This window comes from Pteropus alecto, unplaced genomic scaffold, assembly GCF_000325575.1.
Source record: "Pteropus alecto unplaced genomic scaffold, ASM32557v1 scaffold88, whole genome shotgun sequence".
In the NCBI taxonomy this organism is placed as follows: domain Eukaryota; kingdom Metazoa; phylum Chordata; class Mammalia; order Chiroptera; family Pteropodidae; genus Pteropus; species Pteropus alecto.
Window position 1 is genome coordinate 4,497,306 of NW_006494611.1, and position 17,766 is coordinate 4,515,071.

At 39.7% G+C, this 17,766-nt stretch overlaps 1 protein-coding gene and 1 pseudogene across 5 annotated transcripts in view; one reads left to right on the forward strand and one right to left on the reverse strand.

Moving 5' to 3' along the window:
- The window catches only part of DGKG (diacylglycerol kinase gamma), a 177,560-nt gene extending 159,800 nt beyond the window's left edge, over nucleotides 1–17,760 (reverse strand). For 4 of the 5 annotated variants that reach the window (XM_025042359.1, XM_025042362.1, XM_025042361.1 and 1 more), the window contains exon 1: nucleotides 17,436–17,760. The gene's annotated coding sequence lies outside the window, so the exon portion shown is untranslated. The remainder of the gene's footprint in view (nucleotides 1–17,435) is intronic. The other variant, XM_025042358.1, reaches the window with a different exon arrangement.
- Nucleotides 9,622–9,740, forward strand: LOC112474249 (annotated as a pseudogene).
- Nucleotides 17,761–17,766: the final 6 nt, after the last annotated feature.

The following is a 17,766-nucleotide window of genomic DNA, read 5'->3' on the forward strand; positions in this document are numbered from 1 at the left end:
TCTTTCTGCTGACAGTTGGGATTTTGGGATAAAAAAGAAGCAAACATTGTCAGTACCGGATGTAGCTTTCTGGGTCATGATTTACCATATGCAGAAAAGGGGGAATTCGTGTCTAGGCCTGCATCTTACGAGCATGGGGGCATGTATTTGCCTAGAGGCTGATGGGGAAGAGGATTAAAGAGTTGAAATAATACCATGAATCTATCCAAGGTGTAGAAACTCTGATAAAACAAAGACAAACATGAGAGGGGATGCACCTGGTGACATATACAAATACACACACATGTATACAGAATACTAGAAACTGTATTTATGGACTGACACATGTACATGGCAATATGGCTTTGGACCCAAAGTTGGTTTGTGATGGGAATTCAGGACCCTACAGATAGAGCACCTAGAATATCTCACGAGTGAGCGGAAAAGGGTGAGGAACATGTGTGATGTCATCGTGAGCATTTTCTACAGGCCACTTGGCCACAAGGAGATGCAGGGTGCATTCCTAGCCACTACTATTCTGGCACAAGGGAAGCTGAAACAGTGAAAGGGAACTTGTCCTGGCTAGATATTTGCAGAAAACCTCATTTGACTAAAAGTAGAGCATCAGATAAGTGTTTTTATTTCTCTAGCTGACATGGAGAAAGAAGTGTAACCAGATGACTCTTCTGGACCTCATTCACACCAATAGAAAGATCCTGCTTGGCGAAGCAGGCAAAAGAGGCATCTTAAGAGAAAGAAGTCACTCCAACCTAGAGGTCATGATTGTCAAGAAGGAGAAACTTGGCTGAAATAAATAATCAGAAACTCTAGATGATGCTAAGGCAAGAGGAAAAAGGAATGGTCCTTTTGGGAAAAAAAAAAGTGCTGGCAGGACTAACCCATGTGTTCATAACTGAAAAGGACATTTAGAAATAAAGAAGAGAAGAAAGGCACACACTCAAAGAATGTATATAGGAAGATGGCACAAAATTATATGAATTAACACCATGAAAAAAATAGCTCAAAATGATCTGAAAATAGTAAGTGACATACACACAAAAGAACTATTGGCCAGAAAAAAAAAAAGGAAAAGAAAAAAATAAAAGGTTTGGGTGGGGAAGTTTGGGAAGTGGACTGGTTAATTTTAGAGCAAGAAAAGCAATGAACATCTTGGTCTACTGCTTGGGAACAAGGATTACCAGGAGACCTTCTAGTGGTTATTGAACACTTTCATTGATCTTTGAAGAATTTTGGACAACAGCAGCAGCAAGAAGCCAAAGGGCTAGAAACACGCAAATCTAATCTTATCTTCATCATCAAAAAAATAAAAGACTACAGATTCTATAAAGTATAAACTGTGTGAGCATGATACTAATCTTAGCCAAGAATCCAAATCATATTTTTAAATGTTTCAAAAATAAAAATCATGTAATCTCAATACCAGCTATAACCACACCATGGCTACATAGTATTCTATTGTATAACTAGACCATAATTACTTGTCCCCCATGTTATTGTTTATTTTTTATAATTCATTTCTAATGGTTAAGACTATAATCTTTACTAATTCTGCTTTGAGGAATTTACTAAGGTTTTATTTGTAACCTAAATACAGAATTAATTTTTGTAAATGTTCCATAAGCCCAGAAAAGAAATTTCATTCTCTGTGTTTTAGGTATTATGCAACATACATTTTGTATTGCATTCATTATGTTATACAATTTCTGTATTTAGATTATTTCTTGTTTGTTTACTTGACACATGAAAGCCTGAGAGTGACATTTTGAAATCTTTCCCCACTATTGTGTTTTGTATGCAACATGACTTTTTCATTTATCAACATTTATTGATGCATATATTTCCATGATGACAGCGAATTGGACTCGTCATTTATATAAACCAACCCTCATTGTCTTATTTAATATTTGTCTTGAATTGCATTTTGTCTTCTATTAATATCATGACTTTTGCTTTAGCGTTTGTTGCCTCCGCCTGCTATACCTTTTCTCAGCATTTTTCTTTTAATCTTTGCACATCATTTTGTTTCAGGAATGACTTTGGTAAACAACATATGGCTGAATTGTAGTTTTGTACTCAATACGAAGACTTTTATTAAAAATGGGTTATTTAGTTCATTCATGTTAATTATTATAACAGATATTTGATCTCGTCATTTTCATGCTCCTTCTAATTTTTTTAATGCTTCTTTAAAATCTTCTTTATTTTCTGTCTTTTGCCATCTGGAGCATGTTTTCTTAGACCCCTTGCTTTAGAAGATAGATTAGTGGAAAAAGTAATTCTATAGCTATTATTTTCTAAATTTAAATGTCAAGAAATGACTGTCTCATGGTTGAGCAAAGGAACTCAGAACATTTTATTTTCACTGTCCCATTCTCTCCTGTAGACTCCAGACAAATGACAATCTTTTCAGGCTTTTAAAAATGTAACCTGGGGTTTCAAATTCAGGTTTGTTGTTTGAAAATTTTTTCGTAACAATGTATATTTTCTCTTTGAATTTTACTTTTTCATACTGTTTTGAAACGATTTACAATAATTATCTAGACATCTCTTTTATTTGGCTTTGGTACTAATTACCTATCCTTATGACATTGCTTCCTCCACACAATTTGATTTTCTATAGAATAAACTTTGCTCATTAGTGCCATCTAATAGATTTTAAATGTTACTGTGTTTTAGTTTCTTTGCAATCCCTCCATGTCTTTGCATATCATAGTTCATTTTCATCTCAGCCTATTCTGGTTCTCTTCTGATTTGCAGATGCCATAACTTTTTGCCTTTTTAAGAGGATTCCATCTCCTAAAATGTTCTTTTAGGTCCAGCTGGAGGAGCTCACATTCTGCATTCTATTCTTTATTCCCTTGTCTAGCATTTTCTTTAGCTCCTGTTTTACTCTTTACTCATGCTTAAGGAAGTACTCTAGAGACATGATGCTTGTCAAATAACAAGTCTTGCGCCTTGTTCTCCGTGAATGCTGAATTAATAGTGACAGGTAGATGTACACTAGTCCCAGGCTACACCAAGTTTCTAGAATAAATTATCCTAGAGTAACTCTACTTCAGTTTTACTTTGCTCTTACTGAAGGACAATTTCCACTTTTTGGAATGTACCACAATTTTCTTTAAATGTGATCAGAATTTCTCAATATTTCATAAGCATTTTAAGAGATATATATTCTTTCATGCTTGAATGTGAAGTCAGGTATATGTTCATTACATCAAGTTCCTTATATCCTTAAAATTCTTTATATACTCATTTGTTTTTGTCACTTCCATGTTGAAGATTGATAGAAATACATATTTTCTTCTGTGATTGTTTTGACAATTGTATTTATTTTGATATTTCTTATTCAGAATAAAAATATTCATGGATATTATGTCTTCTCATGGATTATATCTTTTAGTCACATCATTTAAGGTTTCCTGCATTCAATTCTACTTTGTCTAATATTAATATTGTTCTCTCTTCTTTCTTTGGTTTGTGTTTTCCTGATATAGCTATACTCTTTCCTTTCTCCCATATTTTGTTTCTTTCTGTCCCATTTTGTTTAAAACAGCATATATTTAGAATTAGTTTTTGCCCAATCCATGTTTCTTTGCCTTTTAATAGAAACAAATCATTCACACTTAATGTGCTAATATGCTTGACCTCACTTTCTATCACCTTATTTTATACTTTCTTTTTTTATGTTCCCTGCTATTTTCTTTATTAGTTTTTAAACTTGGCTATAACATTCCAATCTTCCTCCTAATTTTGAAGTTAAACATGACAGTTCTAGTTGTATGTTTGTCTATTCTTAATTTCTCATTTAAAAATGTGTTTAAACTTATATTTCTCTACCTATGTCAACAATGAAACAATATCCAATGTCTTCCACGGTACAAGATGAGAAATTTAGCACTTCGAGACAGAAGAAAATTTGACTTTGGGTGATGAACACACAATGAGATATACATATGACATTTATTAAATTGTACACTTGAAACCTATATATATATTATTAATCAATGTCACCTCAATAAATTTAATTTAAATAAATAAATAAATAAATATTGTCTTGGAGGGAAAAATTATTTTTTCTGGAGTAATCTGAGTTTTTAGACCCAGATTGTTTTTATTAAATTTTTACGTATCTTTTTTTATTAAGAATGATTTTTGACAGTTGCATTGTTTTGTAACTATATTAATAACATTTAAACTTTAAGTCTATGTTTGGTTTCATTGTTCACCTATATCTTTTATATCACATCTTCTCCATTCTCAAATTTTAATGTTTGTTAATAATGTTTGTTCCTTTTGATCAAAATATATTGAGTAAATACTTTCTTCAGTAAAGGATTTCATTGGTCTACTTTCTGGGTACTTTTCTTGTCTGAGAATATCCTTCCTTCATTTTTTCCCCCATCACATATTACTGAATACAGAATTCTCGGTCACAATCTTATTATCTCAAAATTCTAGCACCATAGATCAAATTCCTTCTAACATTAAGCGTTACAGAAAGTCTGATACATGCTTTTCTTCTTAAGTAAAATATTGTTTTTCCTATTTTATACCAATAGATTTTTTATTCCTATAAATTAATAACTCTCAACAGAATATATCTTTAATTTTCCTTGGTACACAATGAATTATTTTGAACTGAAATCAGGAAAAAATTTTTCTATATTTTTATTATAACTCATATTTCATTTCCTCTTCTGAAAAATTCTGGAGGTTTTTTTTTGTATTTAATGTATTGAATTGTAACCTCCATTTTTTCACTCATTATTTCATTTCTTTATGTGTATTCTATCAGTACTGCGAGAATTTATACTTCTCTTTAGTTTTCTGCATTGTTCTAATGTTCATGCTTCTATTACATGATTTTAATTCTGCACAATATTTTTCATTTTAAAGGAGGCAAAGTTTTCTAGTTTCAGATTGCTCCCTGAGCAATATCTTTTCATATATCTTCTTAAATCTCTGTAAATATAACTTGAAGATTTTTTAAAAAAATTTTTTTTCTGCTTTTTTTAGTGTCTATTTTATAGCAAGATGTTACTTTCACGTAACATCTCTTTTCGTAGATGTCTCTTTTTGTTAGAACTGCTAAATATTATTTTCATGAACTTCTACCACATATATATTTACTGAGAGTGAGTCCCATAGCCCAGCGCTGTGTATTCTGGTCAAGGCATGTCTGAGGAGGCACTAATGTGATTGAGATGTGTTTCTCATCACCTACCTGTATGCATGTTTGTGTATTTATTTTTTAAATGGTAGTAAAATATGTGTAACAAAATTTACCATTTTAACTATTTTTAAGTGTACATTTCAGTGGCATTAGGTACATTCATATTTTTGTTCAACTACCACCACCACCACCACCATCACCCATTCACAGAACTTTTCTCATCTCGCAAAACTGATACTCTGTACTTCTAAATGATAACACCCCATTCTCCCCTCCCCGCAACCCTTGGCAACAACCATTCTACTTTTTGTATCTATGAACATAACTATTTTAAATACCTCATGTGAGTAGAATCATATGGTATTTATCCTTTTGCGACTGGCTTATTTCACTTAGCATAACATCCTCAAGGTTCATCCATGTTGTGGCATGTGTCATTCCTTTTTAAGGCTAACTGATATTCCACTGTTTACATATACTACATTTTGTTTACCCATTTATTCATCGATGGACATTTGGGTTGCTTCCACTTTTTGGCTATTGTGAATAATGCTGTTATAAACATTGGTGCACAACTATGTTTCATGTCCCTATTTTCAATTATTTGGGGTATAGATCCAGAAGTAAAATTACTGGATCATATGGTAAATTCTATTTTTAATTTTTTGAGGTATCACAATTTACAGTGCCACCAATAGTGTACAAGTCTTTCAATTTCTCCACATCCTCACCAAAAGTTTTTTATAAATGCTATCTTAATGGATTAAACTAGTATATCATTGTGGTTTTGATTTGCATTGTCCTAATGATTAATGATGTTGAGCATCCTTTCATGTGATTATTGGCCATTGGTATGTCTTCTCTGAAGAAATGTCTTTCAAATTTTTTGCTCATCTTTGAATCAGATTGTTGTTGAGCTGTAGGAGTTCTCTGTATATTCTGAATATTAACCCCCTTTCAGATATGTGATATGCAAATATTTTCTCCCATTCCTCGTAGCCCCTGGCACCTTAACTTAGAGATGCTAGTGAAATTCTTCTAGGATTCCCTTCCTTTTTCTCTTCAGGCCAACTTTTCCTTCCACTCTGGTGACTTGTGTGTTGGGTGGGCTTTCCCTCAATTCACTCTGTGCATCCTCTTTATTATAGAATGTTGTCAAAATTTCTGACATGTGGATTATGTTGGTATGCTTTTTTGGTTTTCAGTACTATAATAAATATCCTAAAATACTATATATATCAATTTGGTTATTTCAATAAAATTAGGGGAGTGGGTTTAAGTTAAATGTGTATTCTTCGTTTCCAGTTTTAAGGTCATATTTCTTAAAAGTGGTATACCTACACCAGAATCACCCTGGGTGGTAGTTAAAAATGCTGATTCTGGGTCCCTATCCCACACCTCTGAATCAGAATCTCTGAGGGAGAATATCCAGGCAATTCTAATATAAATGTAAATTCGAGAACCACTAGGTTGAATGCTGCTTTGTGAGCACTTAGAAAAGAAAGCAATGATCCCTTGGAATAACCAAGGCTCACTCAGAAGTGATAACAGGTGATTCTTACATCTTTTTAACAGGTATACCAGCTATATAACTCAGACAAAATGTAGTAGATAGTAGTCGTAAGCATAGAATATTTGACAAAGTTTCTCATGATACTTAAAGGCATGAGGAAGAAATACTTGTACAATGCAAGGATAGAGATAATGTGCAAGCAAGACCATGGCTGGACTGCATTGTCTAGTGTATGTTCTGATGCTTTAAAGTGGTTTTTAGAGAAATTGTAATGCACTTATAGGAGATCTACCAAAGGAGCTAAGGAATTAAAAACCCTATAATTTGAGGAATCACTGAGGGCACTTCTTATTTGGCAATGTTTCTTAACTCTGCTGAACGTGGATGTCACTTGAGCACCTTTAAAAAAACTACCCAGGCCCAGGCCACAAGCCCAGGCCCCAAGCCCAGACCAATTAGTCAGCATCTTCTCAAGTGAGATACCCAACTGCTATTTTGCAAAGCTCCCCAGGTAATTTTAGTGTTTAACGAGAGTTCAGAACAACCGCTCTAGAGAAAAGGACCATATTTACAAATTTGTGAACCCCATGCCTGACCATTCACCTGGCGGAAGTTGACGCTGGTCTAGCTGAGTCAGCAAATGGCTACTGGCACAGCTCACCTGCTAAGCCTAGATTCTCAACACTGTGAGAAGCTTCTTCCCCTTATTAAAGAGGCCTGGATCTCCTTGACAAGGATTTTTCAGATACTGGCAATACATACATCAAGATAAATGAAAACTGACTCTCCCGTGATCTCTCTGGCTCCTGTGGTTTCACCTACCTCTTACACTAATGACTCCTTAATCTGGGTCTCTAGCCACGTAGCTCATCTATCAACCAAACATCTATCTGGATCTCTCACTGACACCTCAAATGTAACATGTCCTTAACGGAATCATTATCTAACTCTTGCTCCTATTCCTTGGTTCTTGTGGTCAATGGAACCACTATCCTCCCAGGAACCCGAGGCAGAAGTCTGGAGTTACCCTCAGTCTCCTCACAACCACCTAATCGCCAGTTCTTTCCAGATTCTATCCCTCCCTCCATATGAAATACCTAGTTCAGCTCTCATATTATTTAAATTCTCAAAAGAGCCTTCCTATGGGCTTCCTGCTTCCTGTCTTCTCCCCTCCCAACACTGCAGCTAGAGGGGTTGCTCTAATGTTAGTATCCACTTAATTTTTCAGTGCCCCGCCCCACTCTCTATGAGAAAAGATCCACATTTTTAATCTTGACAGACAAGATTCTCCTCTCCACATTTCCAGACTCATCTCTCATCACTTCTCAACTCACAGTTTTTGCTCCAGCAACACTGACCTGTAGACAAGGACTGCCTCTGAGCCTTCGATTACACTGTTCCCTCTACCTAGAATGTATTACTCACACTCACTTCTTCACTTAACTTCTATTCCTCTTTTAAATTTCAACTGAAGCTCATCTACTCCAGAAAGTATTACCTGACCTCCTTGGTTCGAGACCTTCCTAAGATGGGTAGGTGGCCCTTCTCTGGCTCTCATTTAAGGATAACACTACATGGTATCTGTTTCTGACTGTTCCACATAGTTCCACCTAGCTTCTGGAAACCCAGTTGGTCCTATCCCCAGAAAATAGTCCTATGCCTAGCACAGATGGGGTGCTCAATATGCCTTTGATGATTTAATGTCAGTCAAATGATTGAGGAACTCTCCTCAGGAGTGCATTTGCCATAATTTGCGTGATTTCGGGACTAGGAACAGTAGGAGGTTTCAGGCAGAGTGGTAATTTCCTCAGCTATGGGAAAAATATGGCTACTGGTTTCCTAATTGTTGGAAAAGATGACTTTGTGATCAGTCAAAGCCTGCTGAAAAAAAATCCTGGCATGAAAAGGGAGGAAACCGACTTCCACCAGTTGGTGTCCTGGGGTCAGGTCTGGGGATCATGGGCATCCTTGATGATGAAACCCTGGGATGGGGAGCGTGGGGGACTGGATGAGAATATCCATTTTTGTAGCTCTCAAAGACTCTGGAAGGAACACTCTGGCCCTCTGGGATATCAAGAGAGCCTCTCTAGCTCTTTCATTTAAAGAAAAATGAAAGTCAGGGGCACTGAAACAGCTGGTAAAGTGCTGTAGGATACTGTTCCAGAGCAGAGAAGCAGAGAAATGCAGCAAAGAATGAAAAAATTTGGGCCAAAACATTCAAGCATTTTAACACTTAAGGGTCAAACTCACTTTGCTGACCTCTGGTCACTTGGAACTTTCACACAAGATCTGTTATTAAGAAAGTGAAGACTTAGTTTCTGGGCAGATGACACTGTTTATGCGTTAAGCAAGGAGAAAACTCTCCATGCAGACCACACAGAAAGGAGTGATGGGCCCAAATGAGTAGCTGGGCAGGAAGGTCTGGGGTTTGTCAGCTGCTGTGTGGCCATTGAATTTTATCTTTCATCCCTTTTCTTGCCATAGTGGATTCTTCTAAGTTACAGCCTTTACTTTGGTAAAATCACACCAGTGAAGTGAGGCTGGTGACATCTATGCTGCTTGCCTCACACCTATGATTAGAATCAGGAGAGATCATGAATATAAATACATACCTAGTGATAAAAACTATCTGAGCTTTATCAAGACCTTGATAAGATTCCTCTGGTAATCTGTTAAAACAGATAAAGAAATATAAGTTGAATGATAGTACAAAAAGTTGAACGAATTTTCTGAAAAACTGCTGTTACTATCTTCTAAGTGTGGTACATGTGTAAAAGATGGTTATTATTATTGTGACTTGAACTATTAAAAAAGAAAAGTCTTTTCTTACTTGAATCATTTTTCTCTGAGCACCTATACGGCCATGGAGACTTTTTGGCTCCATTTCCCACTTGGAATACAAGCTTTCTCTTTTCTTTTTTAGAATTATGATACCATCTACGGCCATGCCATCCCGAACAAGCTCAATCCCGTCTGATCTTGGAAGCTAAGCAGGGTCGGGCCTGGTTAGTACTTGGATGGGAGACCACCTAGGAAGACCAGGTGCTGTAGGCATAAAAAATAAAAAATAAGGGATTGTAAGCTGACAAGGTCCTTGCAATCTGTGAGGTCAACCAAGGGTTGGCTCACCTAAAAAACAAACAAACAAACAAAAAAAACACCCCCACCACAAAGATAAATGAAATTTCTATAAGGCATATTCTGTTTAGTCATTGCAGGAAAGAATCCTGAATTTTTACTGAGGAGGCATCGACTTCAGAGGTTAATTTCAAGAGAAAAAATGGACACCTGCAGAAAAAAAAAGCCTTATGCTTCTTCACAAAGATGAAAAGAAATTATGCCACAAGGAAAGCACTGGGTAAGAGTGGGAGACCCGGGTTCCTGTCCTGGCTTTGCGACCACAGGTAGGGCACTTCCCCTTTAGATGGAGGATTCCTCAATTTGAAGAGGAAGGCCTGGGACCAGATGCTTTCTCAGCTCCTTCCCTGGTCTCGTTTTTAATGATGCTAGAGAACCTTAGATCTTCCTCAAATTAATACATGTCTTTTGGCCTAATTAAATAATGTCCCAGGGTGCTAAGATGACATGCAACTGAGATCACTAGACCATTCTCCGTAATCTATTCAATCATAGAGTAAGTAATGAAGCCACTGCCACCACCACCATTACCATCGCCACCACCACTATCACCACCAACCACCACCACCACCATCACAACCACAACCACAACCACCATCACCACCAACTATAACCACCAGCGTCACTGTCATCACCATCATCACTGCCACTATCACTACCAGCACGTATCACCACCATCACCATCACCACCACTACTGTCCCCATCACCATCATTACCACCATTGTCACCATCATCATCATTACCACTACCAACATCACTTTTATGGCAAACACAGCTCTAGTTCTAAAAATGGGAAAAATTACTTATAAAAATTTCTTAACTTGAGGAGTTGAAGTTAACCTCAGGAAAACATTCTGGAATAGGATGTGGTATGAGCTTTTAGGACTAACGTTATAAAAGTAGTTTATGCCAGGCTAACAAAATTGCTTATTTGACAATGTTATTGGGCAGGCAGATCAAGGAAACATAAGTGATAAAGAATAGCTGAGCTTTATTAAGACCTTTGATAAGACTCTTCTGATAATTTTTTAAAAAGGTAAAGAAATATGAGTTGAATGATAGTACAAGAAGTTGAATAAATTTTCTGAGTGAGTGCTTTTAGTTATTGAATTAATGTCTGTCTTTCAGGAGCATATAGAAGAATACTTCAGAATCCTGTAGTGTTCACTATTTTTATCGATGACAGTTGAAAAGTCATGCTCATCAGATTTGAGGATAAGAGGAAGCCAGACAAAAGGGACAGTAACTACACTTGATAACAGAATCAAAGCCAGAAATATCTGGGCAAGCTGGCAAGATGGACTGAATTAAACATGATAAATTTAGGAATAAATGTAAGAGCTCTGTATTTGGGTCCCAGGCAGCATCTATGTAAGCACGGAGGTGGGATGGGTAGGCGATACAGTTCAAGTGCAAGTTTAAAAGAGAGCTGGCTTTTTGGGAGTTTTTTTGTTTTGTTTTTGTTTTTTAGTTGATTCTAACCTCAACAGGTATTGGACTAGATTTTTCTCAACCTTACAGGGTTTCAACAGAAATATGAAATGGAGAACAAAAGGAGTGATAATCTCACTCTTCTTGGTGCTGATTAGGCCACCCTTGAAATTCTGTATTTTATTCATTAAGAATGAATAAATTAGAGAAAACTGGGGTGAGAATGATAATGATAGTGAGGACACTGGAGCTAGTGGCCTGCAAGATACGATGGAAAGGGCACTAGCCAGGGAGTAGGGAGCCAGGTTACACCATTAATTGGCTGTAAGATCCTGACCGAGTCAGTATTTCTCTCTGGGGCTGATGACAGGCCTCCCCGAGGAGAAGCAGAGACGGTGGTGGTTGGCTGGCCTTCTAGGTTTTTGCTCTCTGGTTATGCCACTCTCTAAGTGGGTTCCTTTCTCCCTACCTCACACATCCAGGCATGAGGCCCCTTGAGACTCTAAGCAAACTTTTATACTCTTGAAATGCCATTAACATTTGCAAATTATACCAATTCTTTCCCTTGGGAAACCTTCAAAAATACCCTTTCTCTGACTTCCTGGGAAGCCAAGATGATGGCAATTCATATTAACATTGCCACATACAACATTTATTGAGGTAAGAAAGGAAAAAGCCTAGGATAAAAGGCTTTGAAATCATAAGGGCCTGAGGTAAACTCTTCTACTGGCTTGGTGATCACTTAAACTTTCTGAGACTCAGTTTCCTGGTTTATGAAATAGGACTAACACCATGCTTTCAGTGATGTGACTATTAAGTGAGACAATGCATGTACAAAATATAGCACAATTGCGGCACAAAGTAGGTGCCCAATAAATGGTATAGCTAATGTAACTACTACATTTATTACCACCATCTCCCCTCTTTCTTTCTCCCCCTCCTCCTCTGCTGGCTAGGCATTGTGCTGGTTGTAGAGGATACAGTGGAAAAGAAAATTCACACCCCCATCTGCATCGAGCTTATGATTTAGCCAGCACTGTCCAGTTGAACTTTCTGCAATGATAGAAATGTTCCAAATGTGTATTCTCCAATGTGGTGGCCAGAAGCCACGGTGGCATTTAAGCACTAGAAATGTGACTGGTGCGACTAAAGACTAAATTTTAAATTTTATTTAGTTTGAATGAATGAAATGAAATGGAAGTAGTTCCATGTGGAAATAGACAGCACAGCTCTAGACACTTTTCAGGTACATTTCTGAGACTGATCAGTCTGAGCAGAATAAAGATGTATCGAAAGAGAAATACTTGTCAATCCTTCTACTGGGTATTTACCCCAAAGACTTGAAAATCCATATCCGAAAAGATATTTACACAGCGATGTTCATAGCAGCACTATTCATAGTGGCCAGGACATGGAAGCAACTGAAGTGTCCTATGATAGATGACTGGCTAAAGAAGCTGTAGTACATATATACAATGGAAAATTATTCAGCCATAAGAAGAGATAAACTACTGCCATTTGCAACAACCTGGATGGACCTCGAAATAATCATGCAAATGAAATAAGCCAGACAGAAAAAGTTGAAAATCACATGATATCATGTATATGTAGGATATAAACCTAAAAGCAACAAATGAATAGGACAAACAGAGAATCAGGGACATGGACAATGGACTAGTGGTTACCAGAGGGTAGAGGGTGATAGAGGAGGGAAGAGGTAGACAGGATAAAGGGGGTCAAATTTAGGGGTTTGGGGGAGGGTGAAGTGGGTAAAGGGGATCAAATATATACTAGCTGAAGGAAACTGGACTCTGGGTGATAATCACACAATAGAATATATAGATGTCAAATTATAATGTGCACCTGAAAATTATATAATTGTATTAACCAATGTTACCCCAATAAACTTAAAAAATAAGATTGTTATAATAAAAAAAAAGAGAAATGCTTTTAAAGCACCCAGCATAGTACCTGAAAGATTCTCTTATATTTTTATTCTTTACATTTAATTGCCTACTGTGCATAAGTACTATCTCAGGTACTGGGGGTACAGTGCCAGCTGTACCTGCGAAGAGCTCACAGTTTAGTGGGGACATGCAGATAAGATATTTTACCCTAGTGGGGTAAGTGTATTCACAGGGGCTATGGGTGCAGCAGAGAGAGGTCTCTAACACAGATGAGTGGTCAGGAAGGGCCATTACACCCACTGCTGGCAGCAGAAGTAGCTCTGAGGCAAACCAGGGAAAACTCAAAACTAGGGCCAATTTGTTTTCTTTGGAAATTTCCCCCTTGTGTCTTTTTGTGTTGCTTAATTCAATTTCTCTTCTGCAGCCACATTTTCTTCACCTGCGGACATTTTTTGATGATTGTTTTATTGGTAGTTACTAACCATGAGTGATTTGGAGGGAGGGGGGCTGGTGAACTCTGTTACACACAAAGTGACATCAACTCCTACTGTGGTTTGGTTGTGGAATACTGTTACTTGGTTTAAACTAACAGCTCCGTTAAAATAGCCAGTCTGTGAAGAAGCCATTACCGATTGGTTGGGCTGGCTGAAGCTCGCTGTGATAGTGATGCACACTCATAGGAGTGAGGGCTGTTCTAATTACTTGTGTGGAGAAGGAGGATCTCATGCCCATTTACATATTTTACACAATAGTTTGATTTGTTCAAAGTTAGTATGTGACTAAGAAGAGATGAAATACTGCCGTTTGCGACAACCTGGATGGACCTCAAAATAATCATGCTAAATGAAATAAGCCAGACAGAAAAAGTTGAAAATCACATGATATCATGTATATGTAGAATATAAACCTAAAAGCAACAAATGCTTTTAGGACAAACAGAGAATAGGGACAAACAGAGAATCAGGGACATGGACAATGAACTAGTGGTTACCAGAGGGTAGAGAGTGGGGGAAGAGAGAAGAGGTAGACAGGGTAGAGGGGGTCAAATATAGGGGGGTTGACAGAGGGTGAAGTGGATAAATGGGATCAAATATATGGTAGCTGAAGGAAACTGGACTCTGGGTGGTAATCATACAATAGAATATATAGATGTCAAATTATAATGTGCACCTGAAAATTATATAATTATAGTAATCAGTGTTACCCCAATAAACCTAAAAAAACCCCACAAAGTTAATATGTCACATCTAGCCAGAGACTTCTGCAACTAACACATGCTCATGTAAAAACAGGTACAGTTTTATATTGTATGGTTTCCATAATCATACTTGTATATAAAAAGCAGGACGATGTGTGTGATTCCTTCTCCCATGAGGCCAGGGGATGCTCATGTGGTCTGGCTTGGTTGTGTGAAGCCCTGGTCTATGTGAGTTCCTGAAGGTTACCTGCTTTGACTGTGGCAGTGTTGCCTCTGCTGGGTGAAAGTGTAAATTGGTATAGCTCTTCTGAAAAGCAGCTTGCCATATATCAGTAGCCTTAAAACATCCATGCCCTTTGGCCCAGTGATTCTACTTCTGGGAATCTATCCAAAGGAAGTATTTGGAAATGTATGCAGCAAAGACTTTGCCCAGGGATGTTGTGCAGAGTAATTTGTAGTTGCTAAAGACAGGAAATGAACGACTAACTGTAATAATATGCAGCCATGAAAATGATGTTCACAGAGTTTTGCTATAACACTAATTAGGAAAAAAGCAGAGAAGCAATAGCTGCAGAGGCTAAGCAAGCACCCAAGAGTCTGAATCCTGGGTTTGAATCCTGGCTTTGCCACTTAACTAGCTTTGTGACTTGGGCAAATCACCTAAACTCTGTGGTGTTGATAAAACATACTTGCCTCAGAAGGACTTCTGAGGATTAAATGACATGGTGAATATAAAATACTTAATACCTGCAAAGTACGTTTTAAGTCCCAATAAATATTGGCCATCTGTGGATTATAGAATTTCAAGGCATAAAAATAGATGGGAAGTAAACATGTCAATATATTAACAGTTTGGAATCTGGGTATTTGGATTGCGGGTGCTCTGTTTGATTCTTTGCATATTTTTTGATTTCCTAAATTTTCTGCATTAAACATAAATTACTATTATACTACATCATAATGATGTATTACAATAAGATATTTTTAAAACGAGTTTTATCACACACAACCCGCCCCCCCCAAAAAATGGTACTTCTCTCTTTCCCCTTCTGTTCCAGGGGAGGAGCTGGGGGCAGCCTCCTCCCCTAGAGATCAGCCAAAATGGGTAGCTGCTGCTTTTTGTGTTCTTCCCTTGGCAGAGCCGCACATGTGCACAGCCCGGACCTCTGGGAGTACAGGGCTGGCGGGATCCTCTGCCACTTGGTGAAGGTGCTCTGCGGTAGTGTTGGGGGGAGTTGGAACAGACGTCCTTAGTAGTTTCTTGTATCTATGAGAGTCCAGGTTCCAAGATGCTCTGATGTTCATTTTTCTCCTCATGTCTTGGTTGATCTGAACCAAGCACTGACATAAAGTTGTAAGATGGGAAAGACTCATCCACTTACTCCCTACCCCCAGACCCCTCCCATGAAAATACCTGTAATAACACCTATAGTACTACATATAAACATTAAGCGAGGTTGGCAAAGAAAAGACAGATCAGGGGTACAAACGGGGAATAACAGGAAAATTAACTTAATTGCAGCTACTTTATTTAATGAGCATAATTTATATTCAGAACAGAATTTCTGGCAAATACAGCTCCCTTTAAAACGACAAACGACGAAGTCACTCCCCACTTTAGGACATATCCCTGGAATGAGAGGGTCCTAAAGGACAAAAGTAGGTGTGTGTGTGTGTGTGTGTGTGTGTGTGTGTGTGTGTGTGTGACCAAACAGTGATGACATTTCCCCCTATGATCTAATGTCCTTCATTGAAAACGAGGGTGCCCTGTGCTGCACCAAGTGTCTCTGCGGGCTGTATTTTAGACAAAGAATTACAGGCACGGAAATAACGAAGTCGTTTTCCCCATTGGAACCCGAGGGGCAGCTCCCAGCTCTGTGGCCTGACCTCTGCCCTTCATCAGTGACTTCCCCTCGTCCACAGTGACTCTCCCTACTACACACCTCCAGACCCAAGGTGCGTTCCCGTAAGCATCCGAAATGAAAGAATAACAAAAGGCCCTCCCAGGCCCTCATCCCGACAGCGAGGTCATCGTATGTTAATGAAGCCAGAGGAGACACCGCGCGGCGCCTCCTGAGAGCGCGCCCGCGGGTTCGGGGCTCTCCCGCGCGCCACTGCGGCGCAGCCACAAAATACCGCGCGCTGCCGCAGACCCTCCTGCCTCGAGGGGGAGGGGTCTTGCCCGCCACTCTGAGTTCCCGAGCTGGATCCCTCACATCTGGAAGATGCCTCCTTGCTCCGGTTTCCTGCTTTCCACCGCAGTGATGGCGGGGATGGGAGCGGCGCATCAGAATCACTTGTAGGGCTTTTCGAACTCCACCGCCCCCTCCCCAAATTCTAGTCCACTCGTCCAGAGGAAGAAAATCTCAGAATATGCAGGGTAAGGTGGACTGGTGGAGTTTTCAAAAGCCCCACAGGTGATACTAGATGTGCGCCCTCAAGACACACGCACACGCGCACAGACACACATCTTGTGACTCAAGAGACTAAACAGGTCAGCTGGATACTCTCTCCATGACTCTCCACCCCTTCCCTAGCTTATATTTGTCAAGGTGTCGTGTTCTATTCAGCTGTCCTTTAAGCTTCCCTAGCCCAGGAGCTTTGCGGAGTGCCTCAAAGTCCGGAACCCTGCGGGACCGTCAGAGGCTTTGGCGCCCAGCGGTTAGGCAAAGTGTCCCCGCTTCTTGCCGCCCGCGCACCCTGGAGCACGAACTGGATACCAAGGAGCCAAGTTAAGTGTAGAAGGGGAGAAATCTGACTAGTTGCTTCAGCGAACTGCCTGAAGCGAGGCCGCCTCCCGCCCGCACACCTTTGACGTTTGGAAGGTCCTCCGAAGCCAAAAGGGAGCCAGTGGCCAGACCGTGCCGCTCCCGGTGCCCTCATCGTTCCAGCGGGGGATCTCCTCTTAAAGAAGATTTGGGGCAGGTGGCACCGTCGGGGTGGGTGCAGTGGCCTCGGCTGCAGCTCCTTCCCCTGGCCACGGAACTAGCTCCCACTTTGCCCTCCTTTCCAAGTTGCTGCAGCCCGCGCCCAGGAGCCCGAGCACCCCTCTGCCGCGCAGGCCGCTGCCTTACCTCTTACCAGGCAACACTTGGTTGTGCGGTACCCCGAAGCGCTCTTTCCTCGGGGCTTATTCCCTTACGTGGGACGAAAGAGGAACCGAGAGACAAGGGACCGAAGCCGGCGTCTGGGCGTCTTCCCGCCCGCGCAGCGCTCTTGGGAGGGGATGGCAGCCCGAGGGGGCGCCGCGGAACTCGGGCGGCCAGGCTGGGGTCAGGCAGCGCCAGGGTCTCCGCTCCGGTACCCACGGCTCCCAAGCAGTCAGCGTCGGCTGTCGACTACTACGGCACTGCGGCGCCCTGCCCCTAGCCGCTTGGTAAGTCCGGCTGCCACTCTCAGCGCGGA